General features: G+C 41.4%; 1 pseudogene; it reads right to left on the reverse strand.

The window, feature by feature from the left end:
* Nucleotides 1-12,175: 12,175 nt before the first annotated feature.
* Nucleotides 12,176-17,474, reverse strand: LOC143660011 (transmembrane 9 superfamily member 3 pseudogene; annotated as a pseudogene).
* Nucleotides 17,475-19,457: the final 1,983 nt, after the last annotated feature.

Genomic DNA, 19,457 nt, shown 5'->3' on the forward strand with positions numbered 1-19,457 from the left:
CTCATTTTATCAATCTTTCTGCATTTATTTGCTGGAATTCTTCCATAAGGAAAAACTTTCCAAATTAACTTTGTTTGCCCTGAGGTAATTGCATCCAGGAAGGGCAGGGAAAATGCTGTTTTCCTCCCCTTTGCTTGCCAGCTTTGAGAGAAAGCGAGATGGTTTGCCAGCATTCAACCAGTCAGGGTGGTGGCTTTATGCACACGGATATCTAATGTGCGCGTGTGGTTACGCCCCAACCTCCCGGAGGCCCCTTGCAAAACCGAACCTGCACGCGTGTCCTTGCACCCCCTGCGGCAGCTGCGTCTGCCACAGCCCGTTATCCTCAGTCTGCGCCTGGCAGCCACGGCCCAGCAGCCACAGGCTCCCCGTTCCTGGGCTGCGCAGTGAAGAGCCAGCTCCCCTCCCCTAGCCCTGCCAGCCGCCCTGCGCGAGCGGCCCCTTCCCCTGCCCACCTGCCCACAGCCTCGCAGGGACGCCCCTTTGATTGAGCTTTGGTCTCCTCCCCGGTCGAGAAACCTACTAGTTCCATGTAGTTTGATCCATTTCAGTGAGTGATTTGATGCTGCTTTAGTCCCAGCCGGGGCTGGAACAAGCTGGTTCCCCAGGCCCTGCACGACCTCCCCCCGGAAACATCTGATGCTTCTCGGCTGTCGGGGAAGAGGCGCTCAGGTGGGCGGGGTGCGTCCCGAACCGCAGATCTCTCCTGAGGACTGGAGGGCTCCGCCACGTCGCCCCTGAGCCTGGATCTCCGTGCAGCACCGGTCAGGGCACCGGGCCTCCCACCGCCAGGGTGCAGCCAGCAGACAACGTAGGGAGACGATTTTTAAAGTAAATGTATTTACATTAATTCTGATATATCTCATTCAAATTTAAGATTACAGGGTGTTATTTTTAAATTTTATACTTTAATCTCTTTTTACATGCTGAATAATCTTGGTTCCCAATTATATAGCTGCTTTAATAAGCTTCGAAAAGACAGCACCACCATTATTACTGCAAGTTCAAGGTGTGTTTGCAGTTCCTTATGTCCTTTGGTGCCTTTCCACACTGAAATCACTGTGTTTTAAAGTAATTATTGTCTCTATGGTAAGCCATCAGCTGAATACACCTGACTTTCAGAGATTGCTTTAAAGATAATCCTGTTTTATAATTATGCAAAAACAATTTCATGGTTCCAAAGTGAAAATACAAAAACAGAAGTTCTTTCAGAGGAAGATGCTGCCTCTTCCCTCTAGTCCATTTATTGGTAACCATTCATATATTTTGTATCATCCTTCCATTTTAAAAAATAGATAAGCACATACATTCTTTACATCTCCCCCTTTCTCAGATAAAAGTGTGTGTAACCCACGCAGTGCCGTGGTGCCCAGTGTTGTGTCACTCTCTGGGCCCTGCCCCGTTCTGGCAGGTGAGGCCTTCCCCAGGGGCCAGCACCACCCCTCGCCCTCCAGTCCTGAGCACACCCGGGCAAGCTGAGTCCAGCCTTCTGTGTTAGAAATACTGCAGCAATGGAGAGTCCTGTGTCAACGTTACTTTGAATTTTTACATGTTTTGTATATTGGAATAGTCTCCTCAAGTGAGATTGCTAGATCAAAGTTACATGTATAAGCAGTTTTGCCAGTTCCTCCGTGTTGAGTTTGTACCTTTCTGCATCCCACAGCCACATGCGAGCGGGCCTGTCCCTGGCCTCGTCGGTAGGGAACGGCCTTGCTGTGACAGGGGACATACAGGTCTCAATGTAGCTTTAATTTGCGGTACTCTAATTATGACAATGACAGAGTTTGAGCATCTCAATATGTTTAAGGGCCATTTTTATTTCTTTCTTCTGTAAAGTATATATGTGGCCCATTTTTCTATAGAGTTGCTTGTCTTTTTCTCTGGTTTTAGAAGTTCATTATTGGGCATACTAACCTTTTGCCTGTGATACAAGTTGGATTTTATCACAATCTTGTTAATCTGAACCTGTGATGTATGCCCCCAAAATCCATGCTCCTTTTTTTTTACCATGTACACTTTTAGTACTCATCTGTCCATACCCTGGGTTAAGGGGCTGTCACTCACAATTTTTTTACAATCACACAGTCACACGCTGAAAATCACTATCAAAGATCGGGGTTTTACAGTTCAACAAACTCAGGTATTTCCTTCTGGCTCTTCTAATACACTAGACACTGAAAGGAAATACCTAACGCGTCACTGCTCATGATCATGTTAAATCCCAACTTCTCGGTTGCAACTCCTCCCCTCCATTCGCTCATTCTCTCAGTCTTCAGGGACCTCTGGGCAATGGCCATTCTAAGTCCTTTGTGCTGAAAAGTGGGGTCGACCTTATGGGGTAGAGGAATGAGCCTGGTGGCTGTTCCTGGAGAGACAAGGCACCCCTGGGCTTCGGTGCTTATTTGGCCTTAGAGCCATAGGAGCCTTTACGTTTCTGAAAAAAACATAATCCGTAAAGCCTTTATGGAGTCTAGATAGAGCCCAGTGTATTGTTCAGGGCTGAAGGGGGGCGGTGGCCCCACCCGTTCCTGCGGGCACAAACCTGGGGTGGGAAGCACCTCTGGATTAGGCTAGTGCAGCTGAGATCACTGAACGTGACCCACTGCATTCAAGGTGTCTCTCGGTCTCCTTAGTGGAGTCCTTTGTAGGAGGATAAAGGACACACAGAGATGAAGCCCAAGAGCTTAGAGATGCCCCGGAGAAGCCGAGAAGCAAGGACGCATCTACGGGAGGTGAGAGTGAAGGCCGCGGCACGTGGGAGAGGGCCAGCAGCCGGGGCGTGTGCCCTGCTGGACCGAGGAGTGCCCAATGCCAGTGGGCCTCCTCAGGTCAACCCGCTGAGGCCTTAGCCTGGACATGTTCAGGGCCTCAGAACTGTACATTCGTAAGCGAATAAGTCCTCATTGGAAGAGCCACCCCATTTCTGGTGTATTGTGTTCTGGCAGTTTTAGCAAACTGAAACTGTCTGTAATCCTTTTATGTTGCCAATAGGATTGTGGATTTTTATTGCTATGCCAAAGTTTAATTTTACATCATAAAATATATCAGTTTATTCCTTTATTCCTAGCAGGTTTTGATTCATAGACAGGAAAATATTTCCTCTTCATTAGTTATGTATTTGTCCATGTATATCCGTGTTTCTCCCAGTATTTCTATAGCCTCAAATGTTGCATTTAAATATTTGATGAACTTGGAATTCCTCCTTGGATGAAATGAGGATTGGATCCAATTTTACCTTTTTCCATAAGGGTTTGCAGACATAACACCACCACTTGTCAAACAGTCTATATTTTCCTCACTGTTTTGAGGTTCTCTCTTTATCATACTCTAAACTTCCCTGTACAATTGAGTCTATTTCTGGATTTCCTTCTCTGTTGAGTTGGCCTCTCTCTATTAGCATGCCCATTCTACAACATTTTTATTACAGAGGTTTTGTAATATGTTTTCATATCCAGTGCAGCTAGCCTTCCCTCTTTGCTATTCTTTTTTCAGGGTGTTTCTGGCTCTTATCGCTTGTATATTACTTTAAAAATACTTAAATTTATGGATGGTTTGAAGAGGATCTAGAAATCACAGTAACGAAAATAGTATCACGGTTAAGAACTCACGATTGCCAATCTGGCTGCAGGCTCGTGTGCATTAACTCAGCAGCTGCCACTGCAGCAACTATGCTAACATACCACGGAGATGGCAGAGGGAAACTGAGGCAAAGCCCACTCGGACCCTGCTGGGTAAGCTGAACCCCAACTGACTCATAAAGCCCACGAATGAAAAATATTTACTGTTGAATGTCCCTGAGTTTTTGGGACGATTTGTTTTACAGCGTGATAAGGGAAGCAGCTCGCTGAATGATTTAATGGTAAACTTGCTAGGTGAAATGGGACACTGACCCTGATATGCTACTCTCCTCCCGGGGCTTAGGGTTTTTACTGTCACTGTCCCGTTCCATTTTGTAAGTAAAACTGCTGTCAAGATTGACTACGTTATGATACAGGGATAACAACCCCCATTTTATTGGGGTTATGTCCTTTACTGCTAGGATTTGTTTATTGCTGATAGGTGTGTCCATTATGAACTGGCGGGGACTGCCCCATGTTACTTGACCCTGGAACCCAGTCTGATGGAGCAGCTCACACGTGGAATGCTGCTGGTTTCTGTGCTGCAGGTAAAGAGGCTGTGGTACTTTATTCCTTAAGGTTTTACTGTGCTTAAGTATATATAATACAAAATTTGACATTTTAACCAACTGTACACTAAAGAGTGTACAATTATGTGGCACTAGTTACATTAATTAATTAATTATATTTACAATGTGGTATAAATATCATCACTATCTATTTACAAAATATGTCTTCACCCCAAACACTGTACCCAGTAAGCAATACTGTCCATTCCCCTCCACCCAGCCCCTGGCAGCCTCTAATCTACTTTCTGTCTATGTTAATTTGCCTGGTTTAGATATTTCATATAAGTGGAATCATACAATATTTGTCTTTTTATATCTGGCTTATTTTGCGTGCCATGATGTTTTTAAGATTCATTTATATCGCATGTATCAGAACTTCATTCCTGTTTATGACTGGTTAATATTCCATTTTAGGTAAACATCACATTTTCTTTATCCTTTTAACTGTTGATAGACACTTGGGCTTTCCATATTTAGTCTATAGTGAATAATGCTACCAACATTGTCGTACGAGTATCTGCTCGAGACCCTTATTTTCAATTCTTTTTAGTAAATGTCTAGGAATGGAATTGCAAGATCATATGGTATTTTTGCTTAACTTCTGAGGAAGCCACAACTTTTCCACAGAGGCTGCACCATTTTACATTCCCACTAGCAGAGTACGGAGGTCCCAAATATTCTACATTCTCCCCAACATATCTCCTCCAGCCTTCTTTTTTTTTTTTCACATGGGCAGGCACCGGGAATCGAACCTGGGGTTCTCGGGCATGGCAGGCAAGCACTCTTACCTGCTGAGCCACCGTGGCCCCAGCGTTCTTTTATTGTATCCATCCAAATGTAATGTGAAGGATATCCCATTGTGGTTTTGATGTGCATTTCTCTAATGGCCAAAGTTGTTGAACATCTTTTTGTGTGCTTGTAGATCTTCTCTGGAGAAACGTCTATTTAAGTCCTTTTCCCATTTTTTAGTTGAGTTGTTGAGTTGTAGGAGTTCTTTATATATTCTGTATATAAAATGCTTGTTATAGTTTGCTAGCTGCTGGAATGCAATATACCAGAAACGGAATGGCTTTTAAAAAGGGGAATTTAATAATTTGCTAGTTTACAGTTCTGAGGCCGGGAAAATGTCCCAATTAAAACAAGTCTATAGAAATGTCCAATCTAAGGCATCCAGAGAAAGATACTTTGCTTCAAGAAGGCTGATGAAGTTCAGAGTTTCTCTCAAGTGAGAAGGCACATGGCGAACACACTCGAGGTTTCTCCCTCAGCTGGAGGGGCACATGGCGAACACTGCATCATGTGCTAACTTTCTCTCCTGGCTTCTGGTTTCGTGAAGCTCCCTGGGAGGCATTTTCCTTCTTCATCTCCAAAGGTCACTGGCTCGTGGACTCTCTGCTTCATGGTGCTGCAGCATTCTCTGCTCTCTCTGAATCTCTCATTCTCCAAAACGTTTCCTCTGTTATAGGACTCCAGTAAACCAATCAAGACCCACCCAAATGGGTAGAGACATGTCATCACCTAATTCAGCTTAACAACCACTCTTGACTAAATCACATCATCCAGGGATATGATCTGATTATAGTTTCAAACATACAGTATTGAATAGGGATTATTCTACCTTTATGAAATGGGATTTTGATTAAAACTTGGCTTTTCTCGGGGGCATACATCCTTTTAAACCAGCACAATCCTTATCAGATATATGGTTTCCAAATATTTTCCCCATTCTGTACGTTATCTTTTCACTTTCTTGATAGTGTCCTTTGATGCACAGAAGTATTAAATTTTGATGAAGTACCACTTATTACATATTCTTTTGTTGCTCATGCTTTTGGTGACTAAGAAGTCATTGCCTAGCAGAAGGTCCTGAAGGGGTTTACATGTGTTTTCTTCTAGGAGCTTTATTTGTGGTTCTTATACTCATGTTTTTGGTCCCTGTTGAGTTATTTTTGTATATGCTGTGAGGTGGGGGGGGGGGGGGGGGGGGGGGGGCACTTCCTTCTTTTCTATGTGGATATTTGGTTTTCCCAAAACAATCTATTAAGGACTGTTCTTTCCCTTATGAGTAGACCTGGCATCCTTATAAAAAATCAGCTATTGACAGGCATGAGAATTTATTCCTTTGGTTTATATTGGTTTGTCAGTCCTTGCCCAGTACTCTGCTGTTTTGTTTGTTTGTTTTTGGTCAGGAAATTTTATTTTAACATTCTAAAGCAGTAATGCTTTAGATATTGCTTCAGGTGTCCCAAGCAGGTTTAAAAAATTAAGCATTTCTAAATTACAAATTTAGCTTCTGTAAGAGTCTTGGAAAAGAAACAGAAGAATACAATCCCCCCTCCCAAGATAAGTATGATACACGCATTTTGAAGCAACTCCTGTGTTTCATGCAATCATTGGCAAGATGTAAAAAGCCATCCAAATTCACACATTTCTACATGAATCATCAGAAAAATAAGCACTCCATTGTTAGTCTGTACAACCAAATGCATTTGGGAAACTACACCTGCATTACCTTATTAAATATTTACACACTTATTAACTACTCCACCCCTTGCTTTTAAATAATTGATTATCTAAAGCCTTCATCCAAATCCAAAAACGATGTAAAACTAACTTAAGGGGAGAAAAGATAATCAGTTTAGGCATTCAGTTAAAATGTTGTTTATCTAAATCTCAAAATATTTAATGAAAACAAATATCTTCTCCATTTAACAATTTGCTTTGTAACTGTACAGTAAATTGCATTTTAGAGAGTACAGCTCTGTCTTCAGAATCTGTCTTCTTTGGATGGAATTAAGATGTAACTGGAAAATTTTAAGACAGATAAATGGGAAGTTGATCCAAGATGATAACAGATATATTGCGTGCAGGATTTAATATTTTTAAATACTCTTTTTTTAAAAAGGATGCAGTTGAATTGGAGAAAACAAAAAATAAAGGCCAGAATGGAGTTGTACTTTCTACAATGCAATATATAAAAATGCACCACAACAGGTTGTGATGGCGGTAAAAATAGGAGAGAAAGTAATCTTTCTGGAACATAATTTTTCAATAACATAGAAACACGAAATGCCATGAAGATTTCTATTCATGTAACTTTAGCATCCATGTTTCCCTCTGTTTATTTTATTGGGACAAATGCTGTAAATAATCTCTTTGTCCTCTTGCCTGAAGAGCGCTGGTCTGCTTCGTCCTTACGAGGCCGTTTTGGGAGGGTGAGCCACGTGCCGCAGGAGCGCCTCTGCTGTGAGCAACGGAGGGAGCCGAGGCGCGACGGAAATAGATGTGACTTGGTTCATCCAGGAAGCAGAGACCCACAAAGTGCCCAGTGGTAAAGCCCACATCTCTTCTTTTTTTTTTTTATTGTATAATTTAACATATTTACAAAGCAAAGGAAGAAAAAAGCAATGGTTTCCAAAGCATTCTTCAACAAGTAGTTACGTTTTTTCATGGGTTACCAATTCATCATCTCGGATTTTTCCTCCTAGCTACTCCAGAACATAGGAGACTAGAAGGAATAAATATATTTTTTTATCATGAAAACCGACTTTTTTCCTTTTTTTTGTGAAAAGTAACATATATACAAAAAAAAGTGATAAATTTCAAAGCATAGCACCACAGTTTGTTGTACAACAGATTTTAGAGTTTGGTATGGGTTACAATTCCACAATTTTAATGAAACCTCTTGTGCTTTTATTTGCTCTTTCCCTATGAAAGATAAACTGATCTGGAGGTCTAGGTTTTCTTGGGTCTATAGTCAATTTTTACATTAGTACATATGTTTTTCAGGCAAAGGCATTTGTTCCCATGTAACCAGTGACTCCAACGCATTATTCCCAGGGCTGTACTAACTACTGCCGTGTATCCAACATAAAATGATGTTTAAAATAAGCCATAGGGACTTCCGGGTCAAGATGGTGGCTTAACAATGTGAGCATTTTAGTTTGTCCTCCAAACCAACTACTAAATAACCAGAAACAGTACAGAACAGCTCCTGGGGCCACGTCAGTGGCCAGACACACAGCGTACCCCAGATTGGCCCAGCTGGACCGGCTGCGAGCCCCCACAGAACCGTGAGTTCCCCAAGCCGAGGCGGCTGGCACCACTCCCCCACAGGCGGTTTCCCAGAGGGGAAAGGAAAGAGATTTTACCAGCAGCAGGGACTGAGCATAATCAAATGCCAATCCTGGAATTAATTAACAAATTCTAACTACTAAAAATAGGCCCCCAGCTCAGGGGATCCTGGTCAAAGTGGAGATTGCTCATTTTTGCCCCTGCACCAAGGGGGCAGGGCTGACAGAAAAAGGGGAAAAGAAAAAGAAGGAAACAGAGGTTTTTGTGGCTGTGTTTCTACAAAGGCTTGACTGCATCTGGATACAGCGGCAGGACTTCTCAGGCTGCAACGTCCCCAGGCATAGGCAGAAGTGAGCTCTTTTGGGGTTTTGTCTGGAGCCTGTGCCTTCCCCAGGGGAGGGGTGAACCCCAACTCAGGTGGAATTCCTCCCTCAAGGAATTCAGACACCAGGGCTTGGTAATTTGAAGCTATTAAAACCAGCCTACAACCTCTCCTCTGTCTCCACCAAGCCCCCCAGCAGGGAGAGTCTGACAAAGTTAAAGGTACCGCATCATCTTATGCTGGTGGGACCTGCAGTCAGACAAGTGCCACATACTGGGCAGGATAAGAAAAACAGAGTCCAGAGACTTCACAGGAAAGTCTTTCAACCTGCTGAGTCTCACCCTTAAGGAAAACCAACGCAGGTGACTCTTTCCGCCTGATAGGAGGCCAGTTTGGTCTGGGAAAACACGGCTGAGGTCTATAATGTCTAAATAGACCCTCCTAGGGGTGGTGGGGTGGTGGAAAGGGACCATACAAGCAGGGCAAGAAACAAGAACACAAGAACTGAAAAATTCTCCTCTGTTAAACAAAACTTAAGCTAGAGGTCCAGATAAAGCTGAACTGAATGTCAGAGAACAGACAGACAAAAAATTTATCCAAGAAAACCCTAGGTAAAAGAAGTGCAAGCAATCTCCAGAATAAACTAATTAAGGTAATTAAATACCTAGACGCCAGCAAAAATAACAAATCACACTAGGAAAATTGAAGATATGGCCCAGTCAAAGGAACAAACCAACACTTCAAATGATATACAGGAGCTGAAATAATTAATTCAGAATATACGAACAGACATGGAAAACCTCATCAAAAACCAAATCAATGAATTGAGGGAAGATATGAAGAAGGCAAGGAATGAACAAAAAGAAGAAATGGGAAGTCTGAAAAAACAAATCACAGAACTCATGGGAATGAAAGACAAGGTAGAAGAGATGAGAAAAACAATGGAAATCTACAATAGTAGATTTTGAGAGACAGAACACAGGATTAGTGAACTGGAGGATGGAACGTCTGAAATCTGACAAGAAAAAGAAAATACAGGGAAAAAAAGGAAAAATATGAGCAGGGACTCAGGGAATTGAAAGACAATATGAAGCGCACGAATATACATGTTGTGGGTGTCCCAGAAGGAGAAGAGAAGGGAAAAGGAGGAGAAAAACTAATGCAGGAAATTATCACTGAAAATTTCCCAACTCTTATGAAAGACCTAAAATTACAGATCCAACAAGGGCAGCATACCCCAAAAAGAATAGCTCCAAACAGACATACTCCAAGACATTTCCTAATCAGAATGTCAGAGGTCAAAGAGAAAGAGAAAATCTTGAAAGCAGCAAGAGAAAAGCAATCCGTCACATACAAGGGAAGCCCAATAAGACTATGCTCAGATCTCTCAGCAGAAACCATGGAGGTGAGAAGACAGTGGGCTGATATATTTAAATTATTGAAAGAGAAAAACTGCCAACCAAGAATTCTATATCCAGCAAAATTGTCCTTCAAAAATGAGGGAGAAATTAAAACATTTTCAGACAAAAAATCACTGAGAGAATTTGCGACCAAGAGACCAGCTCTGCAAGAAATACTAAAGGGAGCACTAGAGACAGATATGAAGAAGACAGAAGAGAGAGATGTGGAGAAGAGTGTAGAAAGGAAGACTATGAGTAATGGTAAAAAGAAGGAAAATTAGATATGACATATAAAATCCAGAAGGCAAAATAGTAGAAGAAAGTACTACCCATGCAGTAATAACACTGAATGTTAATGGATTAAACTCTGCAATAAAAGACATACTCTGGCAGAATGGATTAAAAAACAGGACCCATCTATATGCTATCTCTACTCTAAGGACATGAGGGCAAGGACACAAAGGGACATTTACAGACCAATGTTTATAGCAGCATTATTAACAATTACCAAGAAATGGAAGCAGCCAAAATTTCCATCAATAGACGGTTGGCTAAACAAACTGGCATTTACATAAGATGTAATATTATGCAGCTGTAAGACAGAATAAAGTTATGAAATATGTAACAAAATGAATGGACCTTAAGGACATTGTGCTGAGTGTGATTAGCCAGAAACAAAAGGACAAATATTGTATGGTCTCACTGATATGAACTGACATTAGTGAATAAACTTGGAATATTTCATTGGTAACAGAGACCATCAGGAGATAGAAATAGGGTAAGATATTGGGTAATTGGAGCTGAAGGGATACAGATTGTGCAACAGGACTGAATATAAAAACTCAGAAATGGACAGCACAATATTACCTAACTGTAATACAATTATCTTAAAACACTGAATGAAACTGCATATGAGAATGATAGAGGGAGGAGGGCTGGGGCATAAATGAAATCACAAAGAAAGATAGATGATAAAGATTGAGATGGTGTAATCTAGGAATGCCTAGAGTGTATAATGATAGTGACTAAGTGTACAAATTTAAAAAATGTTTTTGCATGAGGAAGAACAAAAGAATGTCATTACTGCAGGGTGCTGAAAATAGATGGTACTTAATATTTCAAAATTTCAACGAATGTGTGAGACTAAAGCAAAAAATGTTTATTTGGTACAAATCTATACTTTCACTAGTGCATCTCCTAATATAACTTATGTAGATAGTTGATTGAACACCTTAAGTACATGGAAATTTGTATAGGACATGAGATTTTGTTGGTTTGTCCAGGTGATGCCCTGATGAATCCCAGAGTGATTTGATCAGTGAGTGGAAAAGTATTTGCAAAGTCCCCTTTGGGGAATGGTGAGAACGGGGAGAAACTCAACTTCCCCAAGTTGAATTCTTGATATTCTCACAAGCAGTGTGGACAACCAAAGCTGTAGGCTGAGCCCGCAGTCTTGGGGTTTGTTCATATGAAATGTAACCCCACAAAGGATAGGCCAGGCCTACTTAAAATTAGGCCGAAGAGTCACCCTCAAGAGAACCTCTTTTGTTGCTCAGATGTGGCCTCTCTCTCCAGCCAACACAGCAAGCAGACTCAGCACCCTCCCCCTGTCTACGTGGGACATGATTCCCAGGGGTGTGGATCTTTCTGGCAGTGTGGGACAGAAATCCCAGAATGAGCTGAGATTCAGCATGAAGGGATTGAGAAACCCTTCTCGACCAAAAGAGGGAAGAGTGAAATGAGACAAAGTGTCAATGGCTGAGAGATTCCAAACAGAGTTGAGAGGTTATCCTGGCGGTTATTCTTACGCATTAAGGAGATATCACCTTGTTAACCAAGATGTAATGGAGAGGCTGGAGGGAACTGCCTGAAAATGTAGAGCTGTGTTCCAGTAGCCATGTTTCTTGATGATGATTGTATAATGATATAGCTTTCACAATGTGACTGTGTGATTGTGAAAACCTGTGTCTGATGCTCCTTTTATGTACCTTATCAACAGATGAGTAGAACATATGGAATAAAAATAAATAATAGGGGGAACAAATGCTAAAATAAATTTAATTTGAAATGCTAGTGATCAATGAAAGGGAGGGCACATGCAAACATAGATTGCACATGGTGCAGCAGGGAGAGAACGTGCCTGCTCCCCTGCATGCCTCTGCCATTAGTAGAGTCCTTGTACACAGTGGCCACTCAGGTGGTCACGAGGATGACCAGCACCAGCAGCAGGAAGCCACAGACATAACAGACCTTATGCGCCCAGAAAGATGGGAAGAGGAAATACGTTTCCATAAAGATTGAGCCAAAAGGTAAAATTCTTCTTTAGCAAATAATGGCTGCAGGCTCCATGAACCATTTTTTCCCTCCAGTATAGGATAAGGTACAGCACTGACATGACAAAGAAAGTTGGGCTGACCTGATAAATTTCGGCGGAGAATTGAACCAACAAGATTCAGAGGAAGAATAGGAAAAAACAAAGAAAAGAAACAGATGGAACACATGGCCACCATGTTCCCAAAGGAGTAGCTCTTGAAGCATGGTAATAAATGACTATAGAATTGATGAGGGTGGTGCCACATTCCGTAGCTGGGATAAGGAATGCCCAACAAAAATCTGCTTTATCCACCGCCTTCCCCTCTGTCCAGCATACAGACTTCCTCCAAAGTAACCATTGGCTGGAGAGGTAGCAGCATAAACCAGTATGGCATATTGAGCTGGCCCCTCATTGTTTATGTCTTCTACCATTGCAACAATACTAACAGTGAGCGAGACAGCAAATACCTGACATCCAGAACCAGGGAAAGAGGAAATCATCAGTGAATGACTTGATGGTCTAAGTCATCTCCATGTACCTGCTTCCACCTACACTCATCTCCTGGGTTGCTATCTGTGTCATCCATTTTTTCTTTTTTCCACTGCGCATGATCTTTTCTTAGGGTTCTCATGAAAATCACTGAAACTAAGACCACCAAGAAGATAGCCATCATGAAAGAGTTGAAAACCAGTGAATCCTGCGTTAAAAAAAGGTGGATCAAGATATTTGTCAAATCCATCTTCACATTTGACATCTGACTTTTTCCATTTTACTGAATATGACATCTGGATTTTGGTGTTTGGAACCAGTTTCGCCTTTCCTTCACTAGTTAGATGAACATCAACAAGTCAATTTCTATTAATCCTATTTCAAGATTTTTCTAAGCCCCAAAACAGTAATCTCCATTTTCATCTGCTGCACCAACAAACCACATCAGTGAGTCATCTGTGTACATCTGGTACCAGTAATGATTTTGGTGGCATGCACAAATGCATCTCTTTTCTTTATCTAAGTCAATATCACAGTAAGTGGCTGGCATCACATCATCTTTGAATTTAACATCCAGACTAAATTCCAACTCAACTCTTTGAAGTGCTTCTCCCAGAGTTTCATGGTAATGACTAATACTTGTTTTGACCCAACAGAATGGGAGTGAAAAGTACTTCTGTGTCTCTGGATGATGATGGTGTTCGTGCACAGAACAGCTTCCCCTTTATCTTGCCATGTGGGTTCCTTGTGGGCTGGGCAGCAGCAGGAGCCATAGGGCAGTGGCCTGACCCTCCACGGGTGTGGGTGGCTCCACCAACAGAGACCCCTGAGCTGCCATCTCCACCGCCGAGCCTCCCCCACCTCCCAGGCCACTACTGTGTGTCTGGATTACTGTAGCTTTATAATATATCTTGGAATCAGGAAGTGCAAATCATTTTTCAACATGGTTTTGACTTTTCAGGGCTCCTTGCCCTGCCATATGAATTTGAAGACTGGCTTTTCTATTTCTTCAAAGAAGGCTGGTGGAAGTTCTTTGTGTTTCTTTGTGGTAAACCACTTCATATAAAACTGACATCCTAACAATATTTAGTCTTCCACTCCATGAACATGGGCTGTTCTTCCATTTATTTAAGATTTTAATGTCTTTCTGCTATGTTCTGCAGTTTTCCATGTACAAATCCTTTACATCCTTGATGTTCTAGTTTGCTAGCTGCCGGAATGCAACACACCAGAGACGAAATGGCTTTTAATAAAAGGGGATTTATTTTGTTAGTTCTTCAGAGGAAAGGCAGCTAACTTTCCACTGAGGCTCTTTCTTACGTGGAAGGCACAGAATGGTCTCTGCTGGTCTTCTCTCCAGGCCCCTGGGTTCCAACAACTTTCCCTGGGGTAACTTCTTTCTGCATCTCCAAATGCCCGGGCTGAGCTGCAAGTGCTGAGATGAGGAATGCCAAGCTGCTTAGGCTGTGCTGCGTTGCGTTCTCTCATTTAAGCACCAGCCAATTAAGTCAAACATCACTCATTGCAGCAGACATGCCTCCTAGCTGACTGCAGATCTAATTAGCAACAGATGAGGTTCATGTACCATTGGCTTAAGTCCACAGCAACAAAACTAGCTATGCTCACCTGGCCAAGTTGACAACTGAATCTAACTAACACACTTGGTTAAATTTATTCCTGGATGTTTGATTCTTTTAGTTGCTATTATAAATGGAATTTTCTTGATTTTGTTTTGCGATTGCTATATAGAAACATAACAGATTTTTTTGTTGTTGATCTTGTAACCCATCACCTTGCTGAATTTGTTTATTGCCTCTAGTGGCTTTCTTGTGGATTTGGGGAGATATTCTATATATAGGATCATGTCATCTGAAAATAGGGAAAGTTTTACTTCTTTCTTTCCAATGTGGATGCCCTTGTTTTTGTAGCCCAATTGTTCTGGTTAGAACTTCCAGTTCCAGGTTGAATAACGGGAGTGAAAGCAGGCATCCTTCTCTTGTTCCTGACTTCAGGGGGAAGGCTTTCAATCTTTCACATTGAGGATGATGTTAGCTGTGGGATTTTCATGTATGCCCTTTATCATGTTGAGGAAGTTTCCTCTGTTCCCAGTTTTCTGACTTGGATTTATCCCTTGGCATTCTTGGAATAAGTTCCACCATATCGGGATGCATAATTCTCTTAATGGGCTGTTGGATTCAATTTGCTAGTGTTCTGTGAGGATGTTTGCAACTATTGTCACGAAGGATATTGGTCTGTAATTTTCTTTTCTTATAAAATCGTTATCTGGTTTTGGCATTAGGGGTGATGCTGACCTCATTGGATGACTTAGGAAATGTTGCCTCCTTTTCAGTTTTTTGGAAGAATTTGAGCAAGACTGGTGGTGATTCTTTAAATGCTTGGTAGAATTCGCTGGTGAAGCCATCTAGTCCCTGGCTTTTCTTTGTTGGATGGTTTTTGATTACTGATTCAATGTCTTTAATTGCTAGTGGCCTCTTTTTAAAAAATATTGTTATTGATAAAACATAATAACAAAACATTCTTAACATACGAACAGTCCATACATGGTGTATAATCAGTGGCTCACAATATCATCGCATAGTTGTGTATTCATCACCATGATAATTTTTTAGAACAATTGCATCACTCCAGAAAAAGGAATAAAAAAGAAAAAAACTCATACTTCCCATACCCCTTACCCCTTCCCCTCATTGACCACCAGTATTTCCATCTACCCAATTTATTCTAACCTTTGTCTCCTATTTTACTTGCTTAATTTTTATCCATAATTTTTACTCATCTGTCCATACCCTAGATAAAAGTAGCCACAGATACAAGGTTTTCACAATCACACAGTCATATTGTAAAAGCTATATCATTATACACTCATCTTCAAGAATCAAGGCTACTGGAACACAGCTCTACAGTTTCAGGTACTTCCCTCCAGCTCTTAGTGGCCTTTTGAGTTTCTATTTCTTCTTGAGTCAGTGTAGGTAATTTATTACTAGGAATTAGTTGATTGGTTATCTAATTTGTGGCATTCAGTTGTTCATAGTTGTTGCTTCCTATTGAAACGGAGCTCGAAGGATATTAAGGAATGATGAGAAAAAAAGAAAGGAAGAAAGAAAGAAAGAAAGACACAGACGGGCTCAGGGGGTCTGAAGCTTGAGTTTACTTCAGACAGACTTCAGACAATTTTATTCTTAACCAGATCCTGGTTATATACCACAGGATGACAATAGGCATGCATGCATTTCCTGAGGGAGTAAAGTTCTTATCTTTCAGTGTTCTTCATACTTAACATAACCATTTGGGGTAAACATTCTCTCCCTCCCAGACTGCTCTACAAAACAATCTCCACAGTTTACCGCCGCCAACCTGAGGCCAGCTGCTTCCAACAAATTCTGTAGGTCTTGCTTTAAACCTCTGGCTCCTACACATAGTATCCTTTTTTACTTTTATTTTTTCACATATGATCATTCCGTTCTACATATATAATCAGTAATTCACAATATCATCACATAGTTGCATATTCATCATCATGATCATTTCTTAGAACATTTGCATCAATTCAGGAAAAGAAATAAAAAGACAACAGAAAAAGAAATGAAACAAAAACAGAAAAAACATGAATAAAAAAATTACACATACCATACCCCTTACCCATCCCCCTCACTGATCACTAGCATTTCAATCTAAATTTATGTTAACATTTGTTCCCCCTATTATTTATTTATTATTTTTCCAATAAAAAATTATTTTATTTTTTTAAACACCAAAAAACACAAAGCGAATGCAAACATTCCTATTTTGATCATTCTGTTCTACATATATAATCAATAATTCACAATATCATCACATAGTTGTATGTTCATCATCATAATCATTTCTTGGAACATTTGCATCAATTCAGAAAAAGAAATAAAACGAAAACAGAAAAAAAATTTATACTTACCATATCCCTTACCCCCCCTTTCATTGATCACTAGCATTTCAAACTAAAGTTATTTTAATATTTGTTCCCCCATTATTTATTTTTGTATTTATTTTTTTATTTATTTTATTATTATATTTATTTTCATTTTTATTCCATATGTTCTACTCATCTGTTGACAAGGTAGATAAAAGGAGCATCAGATACAAGGTTTTCACAATCACACAGTCACATTGTGAAAGCTGTATCATTCTACAATCATCTTCAAGAAACATGGCTACTGGAACACAGCTCCACATTTTCAGGCAGTTCCCTCCAGCCTCTCCACTACATCTTGAATAACAAGGTGATATCTACTGAATACATAAGAATAATCTCCAGGATAACCTCTTGATTCTGTTTGGAATCTCATAGTATCCTTTTATAATCCTTTTTATTTCTCTGGGATAAGTAGAAATGTTTCCCTTTCATTTCTGACTTAGTTAATGTTTTACTTTGCTAATGCTGCTGGAATGCAATATACCAGAAACAGAATGGCCTTTAGAAAGGGGATTTATTGTTACAAGTTTTCAGTTCTAAGGCCTTAAAAATGGCCAAACTAAGACATCCAGAGAAAGATACCTTGATCTGAAGAAAGGGCTGGATGGTGTCCGAGTTTCCTCACACATGGGAAGGCATGTGGCGCTGTCTGCCGGGCTCGGGTTCCTATCTACCTTCTGTGGCTCTCCCAGCTCCTGGGACTCCTGGGGTTTCTGCATGTCCAGACATCCCCATCTACGCATCTGCAGTCTTTGTTGGCACTCCAAGCACCCCCAAATGTCTGTGCCTGAGCTTCCTCTGTGTTTTTCCAAAATGTCTCCCCTTGTAAAGGACCTGGTAAACTAATCAAGTCCCACCTTGAATGGGTGGAGTCCCATCTCCATCTAATGGAAAGGTTATGCCCACAGCTGGGTGTGTCACATCACATGAAAACAGTCTAGACAACAGGTCCTACCGTAAACCACAGGTCTGGCCATACAAGATGGGATTAGAATCAAAAGAAAATGGCTTTTCTGAGGCACATAATTTCAAACCAGCACAATTACTAACATCCTATCCCTTTTTTCCTTCTTGGTCTAGGTAATGGTTTTTAAATTTTATTGACTTTTTCAAAGAACCAATTTTGGTTTTCTTGCTTCTCTCCGGGCAAAAGTGCAAGATCGTCTCCAGTCTTTTCTGAGCATGTGAACATCTGGGGATGCGGTCCTGACCTCAGGAATTCCTTGTTTATTGGGATCGGAATGCCCCCTCTTCTCTCTGTGAACTATACTTCCCCTCTCTCCTGGGTGCTCTATTATATGCCCTAAACCCAGTAATACGTTGTCCCAGGCTACTTTGATTCTGTTGTTTCTTATACTGATTTATTTGTCTACAAGCTGTTCTGCTTGCAGGGTAAATTCTGGGATGGGAGGCCTGAGGCAAGTTTCCTATTTTCACCCTTCAGGCTGCCACAGACATGCAGGCAGCCCAGTGCGCACATCTCTGTCTCATTATTGAAATTCTCATTGTGTTCACATGGTGTTGCCCTGATTTTCTTTAGTTTTTTGTTCGTGTTTTACTTGAGCATATTTAACACAGTTTTAAAAAAGTCTTCTCTGGATGCCCAATATCTGCTGTTCCTCACTAATGCTATTCCTCTATTGTTTTATTTTGTTCCTTTGAATGGGCCATCTCTCCCCGTTTATTTGAATGCCTTGTGGTTTTCTGTTGAAATGTGGACACTTGAATATATTACTGTGTTAAACTCTGGAACTCAGGTTTTTCCCCTTCCCCCGAGTTTGCTTCTTGCTTATTGTTGTAGGTTGTAGTATTCTGTATTTTGTGTGTGATGTTTCCAAACAATTTATGCAAATACTATATCTCTTGACATATGTTGTTCCTAAAGTCTCTGTTCCTTAAGCTTGTATTTAGCACATGTCTTGATAGAGATTTCCTTGAATGGTAGGAGCTAAGCAAAGGGAAAAAATAAAAAGAAAGCACCTGCCCCAGTCTTTGCAGGTTGGTGTGCGTGTGGTCTCGAGTGGTGACCCAGCCCTTAGTGAGCCTAAATAATAGCTTTGCCAAAACCACAGGGTTCTCTCCGGTTTGCCCTAAGGCCACAGTTTTCCTGGGCATGCTTGCATGCCCTTAGCAATTCCCCCATTACACAGATCAGAATGTGCCCAGCTTCCCCCAGGAAATTCACAGCGTCTCCTCCTGTCACAGATGCTACCGTATGTTTCACCCAGTAACCGTTTCCCCAGGCAACTGTGGTTTAAATATTTTCTTGTGGCTTTTATTGAGGCCCTGCCAGCCGCTTCTCCATGGAGAGCAAGTTCTGGAATCATGCGAGGAGACGGAGGAGAACAGATCCCCTCTGGTGCTATCACACCAGCTGGCCCAAGCACAAGTGTTCTGCGATGTGTGCATCAGGGCTGCTGTGCGGTGAGAAACCCAGGGCCGGGTTGCACGGGGAGCATGGGCTGGCGCAGGGAACGCTGTTGGGGAAGGGGCAGGAAAAGGCCGCTGAGGTCTTCCTGGCATTCTGAAGTTGTGTTTCCCTTGGTCTGGCCTCACCCAATTATGGAGCCCTTTAGCTGTTTTCCAGAGTTATGAGAAAGTTGGTCCTGCTGGTGTCTGCCGGTTTCTCAGTGTTGCTGCTGGGCTGCAGAACCCAGGGCCTTCTCGCTGCCATCTTTCTCCCTCTCCATTTCCTCCTTTTT

This window comes from Tamandua tetradactyla, chromosome 16, assembly GCF_023851605.1.
Source record: "Tamandua tetradactyla isolate mTamTet1 chromosome 16, mTamTet1.pri, whole genome shotgun sequence".
Lineage (NCBI taxonomy): Eukaryota > Metazoa > Chordata > Mammalia > Pilosa > Myrmecophagidae > Tamandua > Tamandua tetradactyla.